The sequence below is a fragment of the Sorex araneus genome, chromosome 10, assembly GCF_027595985.1.
Source record: "Sorex araneus isolate mSorAra2 chromosome 10, mSorAra2.pri, whole genome shotgun sequence".
Lineage (NCBI taxonomy): Eukaryota > Metazoa > Chordata > Mammalia > Eulipotyphla > Soricidae > Sorex > Sorex araneus.
Genome location: NC_073311.1, coordinates 34,878,643 through 34,883,971, shown reverse-complemented (window position 1 = coordinate 34,883,971; position 5,329 = coordinate 34,878,643). Strand labels below are relative to the sequence as shown.

The following is a 5,329-nucleotide window of genomic DNA, read 5'->3' as shown; positions in this document are numbered from 1 at the left end:
GGGTCGGTTGTGTGCAAGGCAAACGCCCTACCCACTGTACTATTGCTCCAGCCCCCAACAGCTGATACTTTTGTACAATTGAAAATTGTTTAAAATAATATATCCGAAGAATTCTAAGGAGACATTTTTTATTTTTCCTTTCCTTTTTGTTATATTTATATGATAAAATGCATATTATGTGAACATATTGTAGGAATATTTCATAGTATATATAAATCAAATATTTTTGTTGTTTTGGGGCCACCACGGGCTGTGTTCAGTTTTTATTTCTGGCTCTGTACTCAGAGATTACTTCTGGCAGGGCTCTGGGGATTGTATATGACGCCAGGGATTGAATCTGCAGGTAAGGCAAGTGCCCTACTCTCTACATTATCTCACTGGTCCTCAAACCGTGTTTTATTTTATTTTTTAATTTTACGATACTTAGAATAACAGGCTTTTATTTACTAAACTTGTATGTATCTTAGGCCCAAATCAGTAAATGCCTACCATACATAGATTACAATTTTTAAGTTTAATTTCTAATCAGATTCTAATTGTTAATTTTGGTATGCAATTCAAAATTGCTACAGAAACAAAAAACACTTGAAATTAGTGGGATATTTTCCGTAATTTTTAATTATAGATAGCATTCTTCACATATAAATCAATCCTGAAAACTCTCAAACTTCAGAACACAAAAATTAATTTCCTATTTTATATTTCCCAAAAGTGGTTAATTTTCAACAGGGGCTGCCTCCAGGAGCCAGTGCTGGGAAATGAGATACAGGGACTATTCCCAGCCACGCTGAGCCAGGCAGTGCAGGTCTAAGTGTTCAGTGTTCCACTAAACCTTAAACAAATGTGGTAAGGTATTCAAATCACTGCCTGATTGTTGAGTCACCAAATAAATATACCACTTTTCTTTGTAAGTATTCTGTAATGTTGTCAGGATCATTGAATTGATGAATCTTAAATCTCCTGGGTCTCCACTGATCTTTGTAATAATACCCAGAAGGAAAAAAAATTCCTGAGCCTTGAGATAGTTCTAGGTTGTTAGTTTCTTTTATTCTCTTGGGAATTACAGTCACCCAATCTGGTGACTGGAGTTGATTGGTATTTTGATATTGATACCACTGTGGAAGAAAGCGTTCTTTGCAGCAGTCAAGAGCCCCTTCAGGTGTCTACCTTTGAAATGGTTGATTCTGCTGCTGCAAGGGAGCTTCTCCGGTTTAAAGCAGAACCAAGGTTCCCCGGAACAGAGATCCATAAAGTTACACAGGGCCTTCCTTGCTGGAAGACACACATTGCACCGAGTAGTCTCAGAAATTCTGGAACAAAGGCAGACCTGCAGAACAATGGAACAGGGGGGAATATCCTTGCACACAACCCCAAATGTATGATCATCTAATCTTTGATAAGGGAGCAAGAAATGGAAGTGGAGCAAGAAAAGCCTCTTTAACAAATGGTGCTGGCAAAATTGGACAACCACATGCAAAAGAATGGGCTTAGACCTCGACCCAACACCATGCACAAAAGTCAGATCAAAATGGATTAAAGACCTCGAGCCATGTCTCTAGACTGTGAATTAAGCCATAGCCCTATGCCGGCCGAGGAGGGGAAATATCCTTCTTTCTTGTTTTTTTGTCCCTTTTCGGGGAGAAGTGGCATGGCGTCCGCCATATTATGAGGTCTATTAAGCAGGTATAAACTTGGTGGCATGGGAAGGAGGGAAAAAAAATGTGTTATGAACTTGAAACAGCGGGACGTTTGGGCAGCCTCGGGCCAGGGCCAATACCGGCTGGCGCTCCACCGAGATTTGATCCTGGTGGCCACGTTTTTGTGCTGCTGCTTTGCTGCTGATCCACCAAGATCCGGAGGCCAGCTAGACTACTTTTAGTCCCAGCAAGTACTTGCAGCCATGTCTCTAGACTGTGAACTAAGCCATTGCCCCATGCTGCCTCAGGAAGGGAAATGATGCAATTTCTAACATAAATCTCCCTGGACTTAATTACTAAAATACTAAAATACAAAAATCTTAAACCATGCGGCCGCAGTAGCGCGGTAGACTGCATATTTCTTCATTCTCAGCAATGGAAAACTAATTATCAAATGCTTCCTTCTCAGTAGGGCTGGTTTTTTTTTTGGGGGGGGGAACTCCAACAACAATAGTGAGTTTTGTATTGAAATATGGAATGTAATCAAGGTAAAGAGAAACTGAAGTGAAATTTATCAGCTACGCAGGCGGGGGTGGGAGGTGGGGGTGGAAGGTATACTGGGGTTTTTGGTGGTGGAATATGGGCACTGGTGAAGGGACGGGTGTTTGAGCATTGTATAACTGAGACATAAGCCTAAGAACTTTGTAACTTTCCACATGGTGATTCAATAAAATTAAAAAAAAATGGATTAAAGACCTCAACATCAGACCACAATCCATAAGGTACATTGACGACAAGGTCGGCAAAACCCTCCACAATATTGAAGCTAAAGGTATCTTCAAAGATGACATGCAACTGCCCAACCAAGTGGAAACAGAGATAAACAAATGGGACTATGTTAAACTAAGAAGCTTCTGCACCACAAAAGATACAGTGACCAGAATACTGGACAGAAGAGACTCTTGAAATAGACCCTGTCTGGTTTTTCTTCTTGGAGATGCTGAAGAACTTGGATCCCTTCCCTGGGGTCGACCAAAGATATGGACACCTTAACTTTGCCTGGCCAGAGCAAAGTAAAAATGACCTTGTAAAACCCTCGGATAGTCCACCACTTCCACCACCCCTGCTTGCAGCTTCAGGGAGTGGATTCTGGCCTGCAGGTAGTCGCCGTCATACTTCTTGGGCTTCCTTTGAAACTCCTGTATGTGGACCTGCACCTCCAGCTGGCCACCCACCTTGAATAAGGTGGCCGAGTTCAAGATGACAAAATAGCTGGAAGAAGGGTCAGTGCTCTGCAAAAGGGGAACAAGGCCCATTTTGGGCAGCTGCCACTGCAAGGTGGCCAGCAAGGAGTCCTCCTCCAAACGCTCGTAACTGGAGAGTGTCTCACAGCCACAGTAGGGATTCTGGCTGATTCCGGTCACCTGGGAGAAAATAAACTGTCTGCTCATGTGGATGACTGTGTTTGAAATATTTTCAGGGTCCAAGTACTCTACCTGAGTAACAGTGATAACCAGCATCATGACCAACAACACTGTAGGCAGAGGGCAGAAAAGCTGTAGTTTGAAGAAATTGATCCACATGGTCTGGCTGTGGTCACCCATGGCAGACACTGTTGTGCTACACTCATGCCTCAAAACTCCATGTTTGTCTTTTTTGTTCCTGAGCTGCAGGTGATCTTTGAGTTTAATTTGCTACTTTTCTGCTAATATCCTTCAGGGCTCTTTGTATGGTAGAGTTGCTGGGGTTGATTTAAGGGACGCATTTCTCTGCATATGAATCCTTCAAGGAGGGAGACGCAAAAACACACCAGTAACTGTGACAGCCTTTTTCTAGAAGCTGCCAAGCAGAGATGCTTATTAGAACTAAGAGATCAATTTGCATCTCACTCTCCTTCCAGTGTGATGTCCTGAACTTAAGTCCTCAGCAGAGCAGTGCGTACTATTTTCTTGCCACATCCAAAGCAAATGCTGATGCTTTTACATTTTATGCCATTCTTCCTGCTCCAGGTCAGGCTGTTGCTCGGTGGGCTCGGGGCCAGGTGGTCCGCAGTCCCCCAGCAGCTGCCACAGAGCCAGGCTGCCCGGCCCGGGGCTTCCTGGCCATGCTTCAAACCATGTTTTAAAAGCAAGAAGAAAGATCAAAATAGATTAATGGGACTAGTTTTCTGCATGTCTTGGACAAAGTTGTCTAGTCAGTACCCCGGGAAGTGAGAAGTGGGAAGGGAGAAAAAAAGCAGTTCTTTCTTAGTTCTTATGTGTTAATGATTTGATCACTTACTTTTGGTAAAAAATAGAAATTGTCTTAATTGTAAGAGAGAAAACCATAACGTTCTCAATCATCACTGTGTTTACTCCCTACAGCCCATCCCTATACCCTCTTAGAGCCAGTGCTGTCCTTGTATCCAAGATTGACCTTGATATTGGGAAATGGGTCACCTGCATTTGTTCAGACGTTGGTTTTCAGTAAGTGTGTCATGGTCACAGTCAATATGGTCTGCAAAATGAGGAAAACACAAGCATATTGGGAAATAGGTTTGCCACAAAACTGAAGTACAAAGGTTCATGTGAGTCCTCACTGATAAATGAGTGATTTCGAAAGGCAGTTTTTAGCTTGCAGTTGTGTTGCATTGCGTACACCCAAAATGTTCTGTGGAGAAACTCATCATAGAATGAAAGGTAAATACACCTAAATTTTGTCATCTATCTTGGAGTCTGTCTGGCTTTATTTTACTAGTGGTTAGTTTTATCTCCTAATTTCTTCTGGGGTATCTTCATTTATAAGAGCTCGTATGCTCTGGTGGTGGGATCTTCCTAAGAGCTTTGATGCCTTGCTAATTAGAGGTTGAGGTAGTACGAAAATCAGTCTTCAGTGACTTTCATCAAAAATGCTCCAAGATATCTGGATATATATGTATACACACATATATACACATACATATATATGTATGCATACACACACACAGGGCAGAAGTACCGGGAGTTATTCATGATGGTCTGTGATATTTTCATCTGGAATTGCTTATCTACTGTTGTAGGCCAACCTTTCTCACTTGGCATTATTATTCTACTGCCAAACAAGACATATGTGCTCAAATATATTTGTAAGTTTGCATTAATTCTCTTTTGTACTCACTTCATTTTAGTCTATTGAAATCTTGTTCTACTATATAATATGTATCAGCCCTCCATCTTAGCGTCAAGTTGTTCTATATTTGAACAATTTTTTTAACCTATAATTATTCAATTTAAATTTGGCTTTATTGAAGGGTGGTTATGATTTGAATAGGGAGAGAAGGCTTCTGTGATGGAGATGGGAATGCACCAAGAATAGGTCTTATTTAGGAACAAGCCTAATTTTGTCATTTGTCATGAGTGAGCCAAAGTTAAACACTGTAAAGGCATTTAGAGGGCAGCTTTACTAAGTGTAAGAATTTTATCCTGCAAATCTCTGGAGGTGTTCTGTGGGGTGTCTGAGGTAGTAGCTGAAGTTCAGGGCCTTGCTCAAGGTCATTTAACAATGGTGTGACCAAAGAGGGATTAGAATTCACAGTCACAGTGTCTGGAATTCCTGTGCATGACTGGACTCTGCTACGTGATGTTACTTGGGGACAACCATAGTTATTGTGGCAACAATATCTCTGGGACCCAGGGGAGGGACAATAATGGATTAGATCATTGACTCATAGAATG

The 5,329-nt window shown here is 41.7% G+C and overlaps 1 pseudogene; it reads right to left on the bottom strand.

The window, feature by feature from the left end:
* Positions 1–815: 815 nt before the first annotated feature.
* LOC101555777 (NXPE family member 3-like) lies at positions 816–3,220 on the bottom strand (annotated as a pseudogene).
* Positions 3,221–5,329: the final 2,109 nt, after the last annotated feature.